The following is a 20,187-nucleotide window of genomic DNA, read 5'->3' as shown; positions in this document are numbered from 1 at the left end:
GTGCTGTGAGTTTGGGTAAGAGTGAGAGTTCTTTAATTGTTATTTCTCTTTAAATCATTCTTGATAAGATTACTTAAGCAGTTTAAGTAAAGGGGAAAAGTTAAATATTTGGGATTCTGTTGGTTTAAGAAGAGTAAAACAAGGTTACACTGCAGTAGGGGTAAATTGGCACAGCAGGCAGTGGAAACCAGTTTTTTAACCAATCAGCAGGGGTGACTCATTTGGCTGTAAACAAACAAACAGTATAAAAAGACCAGGCTAGTGCGAGCAAGCACTGAGTGCGAGTCAGCAGAGAGTGCTGTGAGTTTGGGTAAGTGGGGTGTTAGGTGCTCTTTTCAAACTTTAACTCTGTGGGTTGTAGTTAATAAGGCCTTTCTGGTGCAGAGTGACTGTTGGTAAACCATTTAACTGGTGTGATTAGAGGGATTGATTTAATTTAAATCCAATTAATTAAAGGGGATACTAGCATCTAAAATCGGGCAGAGGGTGTCCATAACTAACAATAAAAAATGTAATTAATTACATAGAATGGAGCAGGTGATGTGTTACTGTTGCGAGATGTGGGAGCCGGTGGACCCCATTGAGACTCACGGTGATTACGTCTGTGACAAGTGTCTGCTGCTACAGGAACTCCAGCTCCGTGTTGATGAGCTGGAGTCTGAGCTTCAGACACTGCGACACATCAGGGAGGGGGAGAAGTACCTGGACTCTGTGTATCAGGAGGTGGTCACACCTATGAAGTTAATTAATTCAGATGTAGCCCATGGTCAGGGACAGGACGGTGTGACTACGAGTGAGGCAGGTATGGGGATCCAGGAGGTAGTGTTGGAGGAGCCGCAGTCCTTGCTCTTGTCCAACAGGTTCGAGGTTCTTACTCCCTGTGGGGACAGGAGCAGGGACTGCAGGGAGGATGAGCAACCTGGCCACAGCACCGTGGAACGGGGGGCCATTCAAGAGGGGGGAGTAAATAGAAATGTTGTAGTGGTAGGGGATAGTATTAGGGGGATAGATAGAGTTCTCTGCAGCCGAGAGCGAGAGTCCCGAAGGCTGTGTTGCCTACCCGGTGCCAGGGTTAAGGACATCTCCTCTGGGCTGGAAAGAAACTTGCAGTGGGAGGGGGTGGATCCAGTTGTCGTGGTCCATGTTGGTACAAACGACGTAGATAGGACTAGGAAGCCGGTTGTTAAAGGAGTATGAGCAGCTAGGGGTCAAATTAAAAAACAGAACCTCAAGGGTAATAATCTCTATTATTACCTGAGCCACGAGCGAATTTGGCTAGGACAAATAAAATTAGAGAGTTAAATGCGTGGCTCAAAGACTGGTGTGGGAGAAATGGGTTTTGCTTCCTGGGACACTGGCACCAGTACTGGGGCAGGAGGGAGCTGTTCCGTTGGGACGGGCTTCACTTGGCCAGTGCTGGGACTAGAGTCCTGGCGGATCATATAACTAGGGCTGTAGAGAGGGTTTTAAACTAACCAGTGGGGGGGGGAAGGTTCCTAGAGAGCAAATAATAAAAATGACAACAGAGAAGGTCATAGACTTAGGTAGCAGTGGGGAAATTAAAAACCAGAGTGTGTCAGGAAGGGGCAGAAGGTATGGAGTAAAAGGTCAAGTAATAAAAAGGGCAAAAGCAGGAACTAAGTCTCTCAAAACATATTTGATACTTCTCTATCTGAATGCACGTAGCATTCGTAACAAAATAGACGAGTTCACAGAAATCACACAAACCTCACTGCAGATAGAGGCCATTTCGGCCCATCGAGCCTGCACCGACACATATCCCACCCGATCCCCGTAACCCCTACACCAACACATATCCCACCCTATCCCCGTAACCCCACGTATTTAATCCCCCTAACACTAAGGGTCAATTTTATCATAGCCAATCAACCTAACCTGCACATCTTTGGAGTTAATGGCACAAATAACTACATATGGGTATGATCTTGTGGCCATTACAAAAACATGGCTGCAGGGTGACAATGCCTGGGAATTAAACATACCAGGTTATTTAATGATCAGGAAGGACAGGCAGGAAGGAAGGGGAGGTGGGGTGACTATGTTAATAAAGGAAGGAATCACTGTAATACAGAGAAATGATATTGGGTCAAAAGATCAGGATAATGAAACAGTTTGGGTGGAGATAAGAAGGAATAATAAGGGAAAAAAACATTAGTGGGCGTAGTCTATAGGCATCCGAACAGTTGCAACTCTGTTGGACGGAGTATCAATCAGGAAATAGTTGAGGCTTGTAATAAGGGAACATCTATAATTATGGGGGATTTTAACTATCATATTAATTGGACAAATCAAATTGGGCAGGGCTGCCTTGAGGATGAGTTCATTGAGTGTATTAGGGATGGGTTTCTAGAGCAGTATGTAACTGAACCGACCAGGGGGCAAGCAACCTTTAGATCTGGTCCTGTGTAACGAGACAGGATTAATTAAAAATGTCCTAGTAAAGGATCCCCTTGGAATGAGTGACCATAACATGGTTGAATTCCATATTCAATTAGAGGGTGAGAAGGTTGGATCTCAAACAAGCGTGCTGAGCTTGAATAAAGGAGACTATGAAGGTATGAGAGCGGAATTGATTAGAGTGGATTGGGAAAATAGATTAAAGGGTAAGACGATACATGATCAGTGGTGTACATTTAAGGAGTTATTTTACAACTTCCAAAAAATATATATTCCACTGAGAAGAAAAGGGTGTAAAAGAAAAGACAGCCATCCGTGGCTAAGTAAAGAAATTAAGGATAGTATTCGACTAAAAACAAGGGCATATAAGGTAGCCAAATCTAGTGGGAGGATAGAGGATTGGGAAAACTTTAAAAGACAGCAAAAAATAACAAAGATTGATTAAGAAAGGGAAGATAGATTATGAAAGTAAATTAGCAAAAAATATAAAAACAGATAGTAAGAGTTTTTATAGTTATATAAAAAGAAAAAGGGTGGCTAAAGTAAATGTTGGTCCCTTAGAGGATGAGACCGGGAAATTAATGGTGGGAAATATGGAGATGGCAAAAACACTGAATGAATATTTTGGATCAGTCTTTGCAGTAGAGGACACTAAGAATATCCCAACACTGGACAAACAGGGGGCTATAGGGGGGGGGAGGAGCTAAACACGATCAAAATCACTAAGGAAGTGGTACTCGGTAAAATAATGGGACTCGAGGTGGATAAATCACCTGGACCTGATGGCTTACATCCTAGGGTCTTGGGGAAAGTGGCGGTAGGGATTGTGGATGCATTGGTAATAATTTTCCAAAACTCCCTGGACTCGGCAAAGGTCCTGGCAGACTGGAAAACTGCTAATGTAACACCCTTATTTAAAAAGGGCAGTAGACAGAAGGCTGGAAACTATAGACCAGTTAGCCTAACATCTGTGGTAGGTAAAATTTTGGAGTCCATTATTAAGGAGACAGTAACAGGACATTTGGATAATCATAATTTAATAGGACAAAGTCAGCATGGTTTTATGAAGGGGAAGTCATGTTTGACAAATTTGCTGGAGTTCTTTGAGGAAGTAACATATAGGGTGGATAAAGGGGAACCAGTGGACGTAGTGTATTTAGACTTCCAAAAGGCATTTGACAAGGTGCCACACAAAAGATTATTGCTTAAGATAAAAAAATCACAGGATTGGGGGTAATATTCTGGCATGGATAGAGGATTGGCTATCGAACAGAAGGTAGAGAGTTGGGATAAATGGTTCATTCTCAGACTGGCAATCAGTAACTAGTGGTGTTCCGCAGGGGTCAGTGCTGGGTCCCCAACTCTTTACAATCTATATTAACGATTTGGAGGAGGGGACCGAGTGTAACATATCAAAGTTTGCAGATGATACTAAAATGGGAGGGAAAGTAGTGAGTGAGGAGGACATAAAAAACCTGCAAGGGGACATAGACAGGCTAAGTAAGTGGGCAGAGATTTGGCAGATGGAATACAATACTGGAAAGTGTGAGGTTATGCACTTTGGCAGGAAAAATCGTAGAGCAAGTTATTATCTTAATGGCAAGAAACTGGAAAGTACTGAAGTGCAAAGGGATCTGGGGGTCCTGGTGCACGAAACTCAAAAGGTTAGTATGCAGGTGCAGCAAGTGATTAAGAAGGCCAATGGAATGTTGGCTTTCATTGCTAGGGGGATAGAATATTAAAATAGGGAGGTATTGCTTCAGTTGTACAAGGTTTTGGTGAGACCGCACCTGGAATACTGCGTACAGTTTTGGTGTCCATACTTAAGAAAGGACATACTTGCTCTCGAGTCAGTACAAAGAAGGTTCACTCGGTTAATCCCGGGGATGAGGGGATGGACATATGATGAGAGGTTGAGTAGATTGGGACTCTACTCATTGGAGTTCAGAAGAATGAGAGGCGATCTTATTGAAACATATAAGATTGTGAAGGGGTTGGATCGGGTGGATGCGGGGAAGATGTTCCCGATGATGGGTGAAACTAGAACTAGGGGGCATAGTCTTAGAATAAGGGGCTGCTCTTTCAAAACTGAGATGAGGAGGAACTACTTCACTCAGAGGGTGGTAGGTCCATGGAATATGCTGCCCCAAAAAGCTGTAGAAGCTACATCATTACATAAATTTAAAACAGAAATAGACAGTTTCCTAGAAGTAAAGGGAATTAAGGGTTACGGGGAGCGGGCAGGAATTTGGACATGAGTCTAGGTTCGGATCGGTCATGGCCCTGTGGGTAGCGGAGCGGGCCCAGGGGCCATGTAGCCTGATCCTGCTCCTATTTCGTGTGTCTAATTCTGTTAGATTCAGGAGATGGTTCTGTGATAGTGGATTGGCGGTTAGGATCAGATCAGCCATGATCTTATTGAATGGCGGAGCAGGCTCGAGGGGCCGATTGGCCTACTCCTGCTCCTATTTCTTATGTTCGGTTAAGGGGAGATTAACTAGAATTGTACCAGGGGATGAGGGACTTCAGTTATGTGGAGAGACTGGAGAAGCTGGGATTGTTCTCCTTGGAGCAGAGAAGGTTAAGGGGAGATTGACCAGAATGGTACCAGGGATGAGGGACTTCAGTTATGTGGAGAGACTGGAGAAGCTGGGGTTGTTCCCCTTGGAGCAGAGAAGGTTAAGGGGAGATTTGATAGAGGTGTTAAAAATCATGAATAATTTGGATAGAGTAAATAAGGAGAAACTGTTTCCAGCGGAGGAAGGGTCGTTAACCAGAGGACACAGATTTAAGGTGATTGGCAAAAGAACCAGAGGTGACATGAGGAAACTTATGTTTCCACAGCGAGTTGTTGTGATGGGGAACGCGCTGCCTGATAGGGCGGTGGAAGCAGATTCAACAGGAGCCTTCAAAAGGGGACGGGGTAAATACTTGAACTGAAATAAATTGCAGGGATATAGGGAAAGAGCGGAGGAGTGGGACTAACTGGATTGCTCTTTGAAAGAGCCGGCACAGACTCGATGGGCCGAATGGCCTCCTCCTGTGCTATTCTGTGATTCTATGAATACAGAGAGACAATGTCCCTTTAAATATCGAGGTGTTACGCTGAGGTAAGGAGACACATTGTCCCTTTAGTTACAAAGGAGAAGACAGAAAGGTCACAGACTCTTTAACTGACACCAATACTCCGAGAGAAGAGGATGTGACGGTCGATGTCCCTTTAACTGGGCCGCACATGCCTGTGATTAAAGGCATCGGAAACAGTGGAATCGACCCACCGCAGTCACACTGTGGACACTCTGGTGTGTCAGCGGGTGGGATACACCAGGGAATCCCTTTCCACACACTGAGGTTGACTCTAATGATCGGGAGTCCCAGGGTATCGGATACCAGATAATCAAGCTCACAAGAACACAAATTGTCTCTCCAGACTTTATTAAGAGCGCTGCATAACACAGATCGGGTGATAATTCCCTCAATCTGGAGAATAGAAGTACAGTGGATTCACGTGCGATCTTCTCGAGTCTGTTCCAACTGACAACGGCTTAAGTGGTCTGTTCTTATACACAAGCTTGGTTACCGCTCAGGAAATGGGATTGTTTGGACCCGTCTGTTGACCGCCTCCTGAACTCCTGCTAATTCAGGGAATTTAGTCCATCTGTGACCAGACTATAACCACAAGCCCGTCTGGTTATCACACCTATACGGTCCGTGAGGTTATTATCAGATTCACACCCAGACATTGTGCATTCACTTGTCTGGCACTTCATCCCATAACACGGGTACAGGGGCTCAGTAATGTTTCATTCATCAAAAAAAGACAAAGTACAACAACATACTGGTCAGCTTAACAAAATCTCATCATATTTATGTGGCTATAAATATAAAAGTCACTAATAAATCCAGTAGTGAATTCAGGAGAAATATCTTTACCCAGAGAGTGGTAGAATGCGGAACTCGTTACCACAAGGAGTGGTTGAGGTGAACAGCACAGATGCATTTATGGGGAAGCCACATGAGGGAGAAAGGAGTGGGAGGAGATGTTGATCGGGTTAATTGAAGTAAGGTGGGTGTGGGGCATAAACACTGGCATGGACCAGTTGGGCCAAATGGCCTGTTTCTGTGCTGTACATTCTATGTAACACCATGAACAGTCAAAAGAAGGGAATCATCAGCACAACAGTCTTAAAGATTAAACAGCAGTACAAGAATTTATAAAACATTCATCCATTCCATGTTCATGTCACCCCAGCTGTCTTCAGGGCCCTGCAGTACAGAACAGTGTGAACTCGCTGGTGTTTCAGCAGAGTTGAGGACCGAGTGAATCCCTTCCCACACACAGAGCAGGTGAATGGCCTCTCCCCAGTGTGAACTCGCTGGTGTCCCTTCAGATTCTCGGAGCTTTTAAAGCTCATCCCACAGTCAGAACATGTAAATGGTCTCTGATCGGAGTGAACTTGCTTGTGTTGTTTCAGATTCCCAGCGGTTTTAAAGCTCTTCCCACAGACAGGACATGTAAATGGTCTCTCATCAGTGTGAACTCATTGGTGTGTCAGTAGGTGGGATGACTGAGTGAATCCCTTCCCACACACGGAGCAGGTGAATGGCCTCTTTCCTGCTGTCTCCAGCTGGTGTCCCTTCAGCTCCTGGGACATTTGAAAGCTTTACCCACAGTCGGAATGTTTCACCAGCCTCTCCCCAGTGTGAACTCGCTGGTGTGCCAGCAGATTCGAGGACCGAGTGAATCTCTTCCCACACACACAGCAGGTGAACAGAATCTCTCCTGCTCTCTCCAGCTGGTGTCTCTTCAGATCCTGGGACCTTTTAAATCTCTTCCCACAGTCAGAACATTTAATGTGAACAAGCTGGTGTCTCAGGAGGATGGCAGAATGAGAGAATCGCTTCAAAAACACGGAGCAGGTCAACGGTCTCTCATCGGCATGGACAAGCTGGTGTCTCAGCTGCACGAATGGTGCAATTAATCCCGTCCCACACACGGAGCGGGTTAAAGGTCTCTTCCCTAGTGTGATCTTGCTGGTGTATCATTGGAGTGGATAACTGAGTTAATCACTTCTGGAACACGGGGCCGGTGAACGGGCTCTCCCCAGTGTGTAGCCACTGGTGTCGCTTCAGATACAGGTAGACTATCCTTTATCCGAAAACCTCGGGACCAGCCGTGTTTCGGTTTTCGGAAAATTTCGGATTTCGGAAGGTATTTTATAAGACTGGTAAATTTGTTGGGGGTGGGTCAGCGGGGGTTGGGGTCGGCGCGGGGGGGTCGGCAGGGGTCGGGGTCGGCGGGGGGGGTCGGTGGGAGTCGGGATCGGCGGGGGGTCGGCGGCGGGGGTCGGGGTCGTGCGCACGACTTACGCTGACCCTCTGCTCAGCGTAAGTCATGCGTCACTCTGGTCATGTCGTGCGCACGACTTACGCTGAACGAAAAAACCTTCGGTTTTTAGAGGGTTTCGGTTTTCGGAAGTTCGGATAAAAGGTAATCTACCTGTATTTGTAGATTTTGAAGCTCTTCCCACACTCAGAACATTTAAAAGGTCTCTCATCAGTGTGAACTCGCTGGTGTGCCAGCAGATTGGAGGAGCGACTGAATCAGGTCCTGATGAATCGAGTGACTCTGTCTGATCTTGACGTGATGTTCGGTCTGAGCTTCCTGTCTGTAAATGCTCCACTTCTAAAACCCTGTAAAAGAAGTGTAGAAAGGGGTAAGAGGGAGAATGTTGCCTCATGTCCCCCTTTCCGAGCCCAGGGGCAGTGAAGCTGATTTTCAGGCCCCAGCTGCTGCACAGGTTACATACGAACATACGAATTAGGAGCAGGAGTCGGCCACTCGGCCCCTCGAGCCTGCTCCACCATTCAATAAGATCATGGCTGATCTGATTACTCCACATTCCCACCTACCCCCGATAACCTTTCACCTCCTTGCTTATCAAGAATCTATCTACCTCTGCCTTAAAAATATTCAAAGACTCTGCTTCCACCGCCCTCTGAGGAAGAGAGTTCCAAAGACTCACGACCCTCTGTGAGAAAAGATTTCTCCTCATCTCTGTCTTAAATGGGCGACCCCTTATTTTTAAACAGTGACCCCTAGTTCTAGATTCTCCCACAAGAGGAAACATCCTCTCCACATCCACCCTGTCCAGACCCCTCAGGATCTTATATGTTTCAATCAAGTCACCTCTTACTCTTCTAAACTCCAGCGGATACAAGCCTAGCCTGTCCAACCTTTCCTCATAAGACAACCCGCCCATTCCAGGTATTAGTCTAGTAAACCTTCTCTGAACTGCTTCCAATGCATTTACATCCTTCCTTAAATAAGGAGACCAATACTGTACACAGTGCTCCAGATGTGGTCTCACCAATGCCCTGTAGAACTGAAGTATAACCTCTCTACTTTTGTATTCAGTTTCCCTCGCAATAAACAATAACATTCTATTTGCTTTCCTGATTACTTGTTGTACCTGAATACTAACCTTTTGCGATTCATGCATTAGGACACCCAGATCCCTCTGCAATCTCTCACCATTTAGATAATATGCTTCTTTTTAATTCTTCCTGCCAAAATGGACAACTTCACATTTTCCCACATTATACTCCATTTGCCAGATCTTTACCCACTCACTTAACTGATCTATATCCCTTTGTAGCCTCCTCATGTCCTCTTCACAATTTACTTTCCTACCTATCTTTGTGTCATCAGCAAATTTAGCAACCATGCCTTCGGTCCCTTCATCCAAGTCATTTATATAAATTGTAAAAAGTTGAGGTCCCAGCACTGATCCCTGTGGCACACCACTCGTTACATCTTGCCAACCAGAAAATGACCCATTTATGCCTACTCTCTGTTTCCTATTAGCTAGCCAATCTTCTATCCATGCCAACATGTTACCCCGTACAACATGAGCTTTTATTTTCCGCAATAGTCTTTGATGTGGCACCTTATCAAATGCCTTCTGGAAATCTAAGTACAGTACATCCACCGGTTCCCCTTTATCCACAGCACATGTTACTTCCTCAAAGAACTCCAATAAATTGGTTAAACATGATTTCCCTTTCACAAAACCATGTTGACTCTGCTTGATTACCTTGAACTTTTCCAAGTGCCCTGCTATAACGTCTTTAATAATAGCTTCTAACATCTTCCCGATGACAGATGTTAAGCTAACTGGCCTGTAGTTTCCAGCTTTCTGTCTCCCTCCCTTTGAGTAAAGGAGTTACATTTGCTATTTTCCAACCTAATGGAACCATCCCCAAATCTAGGGAATTTTGGAAAATTAAAACCAACGCATCAACTATCTCACTAGCCACTTCTTTTAAGACCCTAGGATGAAGTCCATCAGGACCCGGGGACTTGTCAGCCCACAGCTCCAACAATTTGCTCAGTACCACTTCCCTGGTGATTGTAATTTTCTGGAGTTCCTCCCTCCCTTCCATTTCCTGATTTACAGCTATTTCTGGGATGTTACTTGAATCCTCTATAGTGAAGACCGATACAAAATACCTGTTCAATTCAACTGCCATCTCCTTATTTTCCATTATTAATTCCCCAGACTCACTTTCTATAGGACCAACGCTCACTTTGTTAACTCTTTTCTTTTTAAAATATCTATAGAAACTCTTATTAACTGTGTTTATATTTCTAGCTAGCTTTCTCTGGTACTCTCATTTTTCTCTCCTTATTAACCTTTTAGTCATTCTTTGCTGTTTTTTATATTCTGTCCAATCTTCTGACCTGCCAGCCATCTTTGCACAATTATATGCTTTTGCTTTAAGTTTGATACTATCATTAACTTTTTTAGTTAACCACGGATGGTGGGTCCTCCCCTTGGAAATTTTCTTTCTCGTTGGAATGTATCTATTCTGTGTATTCTGAAATATCCCCTTAAATGTCTGCCACTGCAACTCTATTGACCTCTCCCTTAACCTAATTTGCCTGTTCACTTTAACTAGCTCTGCTTTCATGCCCTCATAATTGCCCTTATTTAAGTTTAAAATACTAGTCTTGGACCCATTCTTCTCTCCCTCAAACTGAATGTAAAATTCAATCATATTATGATCGCTGCTACCTAGGGGTGCCTTCACTATGAGGTCATTCATTAATCCTATCTCACTGCACAATACCAGGTCTAGTATAGCCTGCTCTCTGGTTGGTTCCAGAACGTGCTGTTCTAAGAAACATTCTATGAACTCCTCATCTAGGTTACCTTTGCCCATCTGATTTTTCCCGTTTATATGTAGATTAAAATCCCCCATGATTATTGCCATACCTTTCTGACAAGCTCCCATTATTTCTTCCTTTATACTCCATCCTACCGTGTGGTTACTGTCAGGGGGCCTGTACACCACTCCCACAAGTGACTTCTTGCCTTTATCATTTCTCATCTTAACATGTTGGTGCAGCAAGCAATTAGGAAAGCAAATGGTATGTTAGTCTTTATTACAAGAGGATTGTAGGGACTTAAGGTGGATAAATCCCCCGGACCTGATGGCCTACATCCTAGGGTCTTGAGAGAAGTGGCGGTAGGGATTGTGGATGCATTGGTGATTATTTTCCAGAACTCCCTGGACTCAGGAAAGGTCCCGGCAGATTGGAAAACTGCTAATGTAACACCCTTATTTAAGAAGGGAAGTAGACAAAAAGCTGGAAACTATAGACCAGTTAGCCTAACATCTGTGGTTGGCAAAATGTTGGAGTCCATTATTAAGGAAACAGTAACAGAGCATTTGGATAAACATAATTTAATAGGACAGAGTCAGCATGGTTTTATGAAGGGGAAGTCATGTTTGACAAATTTGCTCGAATTCTTTGAGGATGTAACATACAGGGTGGATAAAGGGGAACCAGTGGATGTGGTGTATTTGGACTTCCAAAAGGCATTTGACAAGGTTCCACACAAAAGATTACTGATCAAGATAAGAAATCACGGGATTGGGGGTAATATACTGGCATGGGTGGAAGATTGGCTATCTAACAGAAAACAAAGAGTTGGGATAAATGGTTCATTCTCGGGCTGGCAGTCAGTAACTAGTGGTGTTCCGCAGGGGTCAGTGCTGGGACCCCAACTCTTTACAATCTATATTAACAATTTGGAGCAAGGGACCGAGTGCAACATATCCAAGTTTGCCGACGATACAAAGATGGGAGGGAAAGCAGTGAGTGAGGAGGACATAAAAAACCTGCAAAAGGACATAGACAGGCTAAGTGAGTGGGCAGAGATTTGGCAGATGCAATATAATGTTGGAAAGTGTGAGGTTATGCACTTTGGCAGAAAAAATCAAAGAGCAAGTTATTATCTAAATGGAGAGAAACTGCAAAGTGCTACAGTACAAAGGGATCTCGGGGTCCTGGTGCATGAAACACAAAAAGTTAGTATGCAGGTGCAGCAGATGGTCAGGAAGGCCAATGGAATCTTGGCTTTTATTGCAAGGGGGATGGAGTATAAAAACAGGGAAGTCTTGCTGCAGTTATACAGGGTATTGGCGAGGCCACACCTGGAATACTGCGTGCAGTTTTGGTTTCCATATTTAAGAAAAGATATACTTGCTCTCGAGGCGGTTCAGAGAAGGTTCACTCGGTTGATTCCGGAGATGAGGGGGTTGACGTATGAGGAAAGGTTGAGTAGGTTGGGACTCTACTCATTGGAGTTCAGAAGAATGAGAGGTGATCTTATTGAAACATATAAGATTGTGAGGGGACTTGATCGGGTGGATGCGGGGAGGATGTTTCCACTGATGGGTGAGACTAGAACTAGGGGGCATAATCTTAGAATAAGGGGCTGCCCTTTCAAAACTGAGATGAGGAGAAACTTCTTCACTCAGAGGGTAGTAAATCCATGGAATTTGCTACCCCAGAGAGCTGTGGAAGCTGCAACATTAAATACATTTAAAATGGAGATAGACAGTTTCCTAGCAGATAAGAGAATTAGGGGTTACGGGGAGAGGGCAGGGAAGTGGACGCGAGTCTAGATTCAGATCAGCCATGATCCTATTGAATGGCGGAGCAGGCCCGAGGGGCCGTATGGCCTACTCCTGCTCCTACTTCTTATCACAGAAATCACAGAGTGCAGATAGAGGCCATTTCGGCCCATCGAGCCTGCACCGACACATATCCCACCCTATCCCCGTAACCCCACGTATTTAATCCCCCGAACACTAAGGGTCAATTTATCATAGCCAATCAACCTAACCTGCACATCTTTGGACTGTGGGAGGAAACCGGAGCACCCGGAGGAAACCCACGCAAACACGGGGAGAATGTGCAAACTCCACACAGACAGTCGCCCGAGGCCGGATTCGAACCCGGGTCCCTGGCGCTGAGGCAACAGTGCTAACCACTATGCCACCGTGCTGTCCTTATGTTCTTATGATTGGCGTATAAGAGTAAAGAAGTCTTACTGCAATTATACAGGGCCTTGGTGAGACCACACCTAATAATAATAATAATAATAATCATCTTTATTGTCATTGTTAGTGCACAAGTGCAGTACAACGAAATGTAGGCTCGCGGCTCCAGAGAGTGTACATTTAGATTAAGACATTTAAACATTCAACATACATTTGGCTTGTAATACATTAACATAACCATAATAAAGTGCATTGGCAGATGTGCAGGCTTTAGAGTTTATTTGTGGAGTTCAGTAGGATGACAGCCCTGGGAAAGAAGCTGTTCCTAAATCTGGTCGTGCGGGTGTGAATGCATCTGTAGCATCTCCCAGATGGCAGGAGGGCGAACAGACTGTGGCTGGGGTGGGTAGTGTCTTTGATGATGGACCGTGACCTCCGTAAACAGCGTTTCTGGTATATGTGCTCTATGGTCGGTAGCCGGGTGCCGGTAATGCGTTGGGCAGTTTTGACTACCCGCTGCAGGGCTTTCCGGTCATAGTAGCTACAGCTGCCATACCATACTGTGATACAGTTCGTCAGGATGCTCTCTATTGTGCAGCGGTAAAAGTTAGAGAGGATCAGGGGTGACAGGTTACATCCCTTCAGCCTCCTTAGGAAATATAGGCACTGCTGGGCCTTCTTCACCAGAGAGGAGGTATTGAGGGACCAGGAGAGGTCTTCCGTGATGTGGACTCCGAGGAACTTAAAGCTGTCCACCCTTTCCACCACAGCCCCATTGATGTGGATGGGGGTGTGACTTCCGCCTTTGGACTTCCTGAAGTCCACAATGATTTCTTTGGTTTTCTTGATGTTAAGGGCCAGGTTGTTATCGGCGCACCACTTCACGAGATGCTGGACCTCCTCCCTGTAGGCTGACTCATCGTTGTTGGTGATCTGGCCTACTACCGTGGTATCATCCGCAAACTTGATGATGGTGTTGGAACCATGAACAGCCACACAGTCGTGGGTGAAGAGGGAGTAGAGGAGGGGGCTCAGCACACATCCTTGTGGGGTATTGTGTACAGTTTTGGTCTCCTTACCTAAGGACGGATATACTTGCCTTAGAGGGAGTGCAACAAAGGTTCATTAGACTGATTCCTGGGATGGGGGGATTGTCCTATGAGGAGAGATTGAGGAGACTGGGCCTATATTCCCATGAATTTTGAAGAATGAGAAGTGATCTCATTAAAACATCTAAAATTCTTACAGGGCTCAACAGGGTAGATGCTGGGAGACTGTTTCCCCTGGCTGGGGAGTCTAGAACCAGGGGTCACAGTCTCAGAATAAGGGGTCGGCCATTTAGGACTGAGATGAGGAGAAATGTCTTCACTCAGAGGGTGGTGAATCTTTGGAATTCTCTGCCCCAGAGGGCTGTGGAGGCTCAGTCATTGAGTATAATCAAGGCTGAGATCGATAGATTTTTGGACTCATGGGGAATCAAGGGATATGGGGATCGGGCGGGAAGGTGGGGATGAGGTAGAAGATCAGCCATGATCTTATTGAATGGCGGAGCAGGCTCGAAGGGCCGAATGGCCTGCTCCTGCTCCTATTTCTTATGTTCTTAAGAAAGCTGTTTGCTATAGCCTGCTGCCCCACGACAAATACACAGAGGATTTCAGTTACGTGGAGAGACTGGAGAAGCTGGGATTGTTCTCCTTGGAGCAGAGAAGGTGCAGCGGAGATTTAATAGAGGTGTTCAAAACAGGAAGGGTTTTGATAGAGTAAATAGGAGCATGGGAACAGGAGGAGGCCATTCAGCCTCTCCAGCCTGTTCCACCATTCAATGAGATCATGGCCGATCTGTGTCTTAACTCCACCCACCTGCCTTGGCTCCATATCCCTTTGCTCCCTTGTCTAGCAAAAATCTATCGCTCTGGGATTTAAAATGATTAATTGAGCTGGCATCGACTGCTTTCTGTGGGAGAGGGTTCCACACTTCTACCACCCTTTGTGTGAAGAAGTGTTTCCCAACTTCTCTCCTGAATGGCCTGGCTCTGATTTTAAGGTGATGTCCCCTTGTCCTCGACTCCCCCACCGGCGGAAAAAGTTTCTCTCTATCTGCTCTACCAATTCCTTTCAAAATCCTAAAATCCTCAATCACTCCTTAACCTTCTAGATTCCAGGGAACACAAGCTTAGTTTATGTAATCTCTCCTCATAATCTAACCCTTGGAGCCCAGGTAACATTCTGGTCAATCTGTGCTGCACTCCTTCCAAGGCCAATATATCCTTTCTGAGGTGCGGTGCCCAGAACTGTACACAGTGCTCCAGGGAGTTACTGTGCGTAGGTCCCTGAAGGTGGCGGGACATATTGAGAGAGTGGTTAACAAAGCATATGGGATCTTGGGCTTCATAAATAGAGGTATTGAGTACAAAAGTAGAGAAGTTATGCTGAACCTTTATAAAGCGCTGGTTAGGCCACAACTGGAGTATTGCGTCCAGTTCTGGTCACCACACTTTAGGAAGGATGTGAAGGCCCTTGAGAGAGTGCAGAGGAGATTTACCAGAATGGCTCCGGGGATGGGGGATCTTAGCTACAAGGACAGGTTGGAGAAGCTGGATTTGTTTTCATTAGAGCAAAGGAGGTTGAGGGGTGATTTGACAGAGGTGTACAAAATTATGACGGGTGTGGATAGGCTAGACGGGGAAAGGCTGTTCCCACTAGTTGATGGTACAAGGACTAGGGGACACAGATTTAAGGTTTTGGGCAAGAGATACGGCGGGGGGGGTGGCGGGGGTGTGAGGAAAAACTTTTTTACGCAGCGAGTGGTGAGGACCTGGAACTCGCTGCCGACGGAAGTGGTGGAAGCGGAGTAACTCAATGTTTTCAAGGGGAGACTGGATAGGCACTTGAGGGAAATAAACTTGCAGGGCTACGGGGATAGAGCGGGGGAATGGGACTGACTGGATTGTATACAGAGAGCCGGCACGGACTCGATGGGCCGAATGGCCTCCTGTTGTGCCGTTATGACTCTCTGGGCTCTAACCCGGGCTTTGTATAGCTGTAGCTTATAAGGAGAAACTGTTTCCAGTGGCAGGAGGGTCGGTAACCAGAGGACACAGATATAAGGTCATTGACAAAAGAACCAGAGGCGAGGTGAGGAGAATTTTATTGACGCAGCGAGTTGTTGTGATCTGGAATGCGCTGCCTGAAAGGGCGGTGGAAGCAGAGTCAATAATAACGTTCACTGGGGAATTGGATAAATACTTGAAGGGGAAAAATTTTCAGGGCTATGGGGACAGAGCAGGGGAGTGGGACTAAATGGAGAGCTCTTTCAAAGAGCCGGCACAGGCACGATGGGCTGAATGGCCTCCTTCTGTGCTGTATGATTCTAGCAGCCACTCCTAGAGTGGAGTGGTGCCCGCAGGGATCGCTTGGCAGTAAATTGGGAGGAGGTGGTTCACACGCAGACTGCACCTGATTTCGAGACACTGTCCTTTTAAAATTGGTCCTCCACAGGCAAGGAGGGACTCGGTCCCTTTAATGAAAATCACATTGAAAAGAAGTGTCCCTGTCCCTTTAAGAGCCCTCCGCCCACCACTCCCGCCCTTTTCGTAAAGTCTTTGAAATTAATAATAAAAGTTCATGCAGAAAAAATGTGAGTGTGTGTCTGACTGTATTTTAGTGAGTATCTGTGTCTGTGTGTCTGTCTGACTGTATGTGTGTGTGTCTGTGTAGAATAGCATCACAGAATGATACCGCACAGAAGGAGGCCATTCGGCCCATCGTGCCTGTGCCGGCTCTTTGAAAGAGCGATCCAATTAATCCCACTCCCCCTGCTCTTTCCCCAAAGCCCTGTAAATGTTTTCCCTTCAAGTAGTTAGCTCAATCTCTTTTGAATTATAATATTGAATCTGCTTCCACCGCCCTTTCAGGCAGTGCATTCCAGATCACAACAACTTGGTGTAAAAATCTGTTTCCTCATGTCACCTCTGGTTCTTTTGCCAATCGCCTTAAATCTGGTTTCTGTCCCTTCAGCCATTGGAAACGGTTTCTCCTTATTTACTCTCTCAAAATCCATCCTGATTTTGAACAACTCTATCAAATCTCCTCTTAATCTTCTTTGCTTAAGGAGAACAACCCCAGCTTCTCCCGTCTCTCCACGTAACTCAAGTCCCTCATCCCTGGTCCCATTCTAGTAAATTTCTTCTGCAGCCTCTCTTAGGCCTTGACATCCTTCCTAAAGTGTGGTGCCCAGCGGAAGCCTAGCCAGTGTTTTATAAAGGCTTAGCATAACCTGCTTGCTTTTGTACTCTATTCCTCTATTAATAAAGTCAAGGATCCTGTATGCTTTTTTAACAGCCTTCTCAACTTGTCCTGCCACCTTCTAAGATTTGTGTACATACCCCCCGAGGCCTCTCTGTTCCTGCACCCTCTTTAAAACTGGACCATTTAGTTTATATTGCCTCTCCTCATTCTTCCTACCAAAATGAATCACTTCACACTTCTCTACATTAAATTTAATCTGCCACGTTTCTGCCCATTTCACCAGTCTGGCTACATCCTCCTGAAGTCTGTTACTATCCTCATTGTTTGCTACATTTCCGAGTTTCATGTCATCTGCAAATTTTGAAATTTTGCCCTGGATCCCCAAGTCCAGGTCATTAATATATTATCAATAAAGCAGTGGTCTGAATCAATGTTCACGTTAAGTTGCGCGGCCATGCAGCGGTCTGGAGGACCCGCGCAGCCGGCTCACCGCCCTATAAATGGAATAAACGCACATGCGTGGAAATTTGAATGGGCTGTGTAGCCCGTTAAAGGGGCCACGCACCTCAAAAAAAAAGAGGGAACACTGGTCCTAAGCCGATCCCTGGGGAACACCACTGTTTAACCTCCCTCCAGTCTGAAAAGAAACCGTTCACCACTACTCTCTGCTTTCTGTCCGTTGGCAGAAAATTGGGAGGGGGCGAGTGCAAACAGCACCTGATTTCTCGCTAAGCACTCACGGGAGCAGGGGATTTGCCCTACTTTAAATGTCAGTCTCTTACATATACATTAGTAAAAAGGGAGACGCTGTCCCTTTAAAATCGGTCATCCACGGGGACGCGGTCCCTTTAATGAAAATCTCATAGAAAAAGAGAGTGCCTGTCCCTTTAAGAGAACCCCCACCACTCCCATATTTCTCTTAATAAAATGCTTGAAATTAATAATTAAAAACGCAGAAAATTAATATTTAAAAAAGTAATTCAGGGAGAAAAAATATTTTTACTCACATTTGCTTCACAGGGTTTCTTGTTTCTGTTTCATCAATTTAAAAACAAACTGCTTTTTTTATGATCAGCCATGACCGCATTGAATGGCGGAGCAGGCTCGAAGGGCCGAATGGCCTACTCCTGCTCCCATCTTCAATGCTTCTATTTTAAAACAAGTATCTTCTGTAAAATAAAATTAGTTTGAGCTGTAAAATGGGAAAAGAACATTAAAAATAAACTTTCCCAGGATCACAGATTCTGACCAGGCCGCTTTACAAAATGGCGGCAAACCGATCCCAGGTCCCGCCTCCTCCTTCGCCGCGATTGGTTGGAGGACCAAAGCCCCTCGGTCGGTCCTCCAGGCTCCGCCTCCCCTCGCTCATTGGTGGAGAGCTCAGTGTCAGGCAGTGCACACCGGCGATGTCATGACGTTGCAGGGTGGGCGGTTGCAGCAGGCGGGAAATTAAATTCATTTAAATTAAATCTCCCGTCAGCCTCCTCTGTCCCACTCAGCCGGCCCAAGTCCCGCCCCTCGGGCTCCCCGATTGGTTGGAGGACCCGCCGCCGGCTCGCTCCTCCAGCCCCGCTCGCTCCCTATTGGTCGGAATCTCCCGTCAATCAGGCCCGGGTCCTATCTTCTATGTACTTTCAGTGATGACTTTTATAAACTGGTTTTACAGGAAATTAGAAGAGGAGGGGAGAGATTTGAAGACACTCGGTCCCTTTGTGACTCTAAAGTTGCAGCTGACCCCGCGCATGCGCCCCATGGCCCCGCCCTCTCCTGCTCCACAGGCGCCCGGCCCGCACCGCGCATGCTCAGCACACCCCCCTGGGCCCCTGTCAATCATCCTCCCCCTCTGAACAGGCCCCGCCCCTCCCCCTACTCCGCATGCGCCGCCGGGCCTCGCTCCCGAGGATGAGCCGCAACGCGCCTGCGCAGGGCCTCGCATTCTGGGGAAGGCCCGGGCAACCGCGAGAGTCCGGATCACCGGCGGAAAGTGAGTTTTATCAGGGTTTTTTTTAATAGCGGAGAGAAGCGCGGGCGGGGAGATAAATAAAATAATATACAAACCGCACCGTCCCAGCGCCCTCCCGGCACCGAGCGGAGCAGATTCAGCGGCCGCAGCTCCTTGTTTTCTGCAGGGAGCCGGACTGGGGCACGTCATCAACTCCACGGGGGTGACTGACGGGAGCTCCGACCAATAGGGAGAGAGCGGGCGGAGCTCGGAGGACTGAGGTGGCGGCGGGTCCTCCAACCAATCAGAGTGCCCGAGGGGCGGGACTTCCGCCGCCTGCTTCTCCCGCTGCTGAGACAAGTGGAATGCAGCAGAGGGCGCTCTTCTGAGTTTGGGGCTCAGGCCTGTTAGTGGAGCAGTGCAGAGGGAACTTTACTCTGCACTGGGCTTTACTCCCTCAGCACTGCACTGGAGGGGCAGCACAGAGTTTTAGACTCGAGTCTCTGGAGTGGGACTTCAACCCACAACCTTCTGACTCAGAGGAGAGAGTGCTGCCGCCTGAGCCACGGCTGACACTCTGTATCTAACCCGTGCTGTACCTGCCCTGGGAGTGTTTGATGGGACAGTGTAGAGGGAGCTTTACTCTGTATCTAACCCGTGCTGTACCTGCTCTGGGAGTGTCTGATGGGACAGTGTAGAGGGAGCTTTACTCTGTATCTAACCTGTGCTGTACCTGCCCTGGGAGTGTTTGATGGGACAGTGTAGAGGGAGTTTTACTCTGTATCTAACCCGTGCTGTACCTGCTCTGGGAGTGTCTGATGGGACAGCGTAGAGGGAGTTTTACTCTGTATCTAACCCGTGCTGTACCTGCTCTGGGAGTGTCTGATGGGACAGTGTAGAGGGACCTTTACTCTGTATCTAACCCGTGCTGTACCTGCCCTGGGAGTGTTTGATGGGACAGTGTAGAGGGAGCTTTACTCTGTATCTAACCCGTGCTGTACCTGCCCTGGGAGTGTTTGATGGGACAGTGTAGAGGGACCTTTACTCTGTATCTAACCCGTGCTGTACAGGGGGCAACGGGGGGGGGGGAGGAGTTAAAGACGATTAAAATCACTAAGGAGATGGTACTCAGTAAAATAATGGGACTTAAGGCGGATAAATCCCCCGGAGCTGATGGCCTACATCCTAGGGTCTTGAGAGAAGTGGCGGTAGGGATTGTGGAT

This window comes from Somniosus microcephalus, unplaced genomic scaffold, assembly GCF_052327205.1.
Source record: "Somniosus microcephalus isolate GS21.2 unplaced genomic scaffold, FLI_Smic_1.0 scaffold2, whole genome shotgun sequence".
Lineage (NCBI taxonomy): Eukaryota > Metazoa > Chordata > Chondrichthyes > Squaliformes > Somniosidae > Somniosus > Somniosus microcephalus.
The sequence above is the reverse complement of the archived record's forward strand: the minus strand, read 5'-3'. Positions refer to the sequence as shown.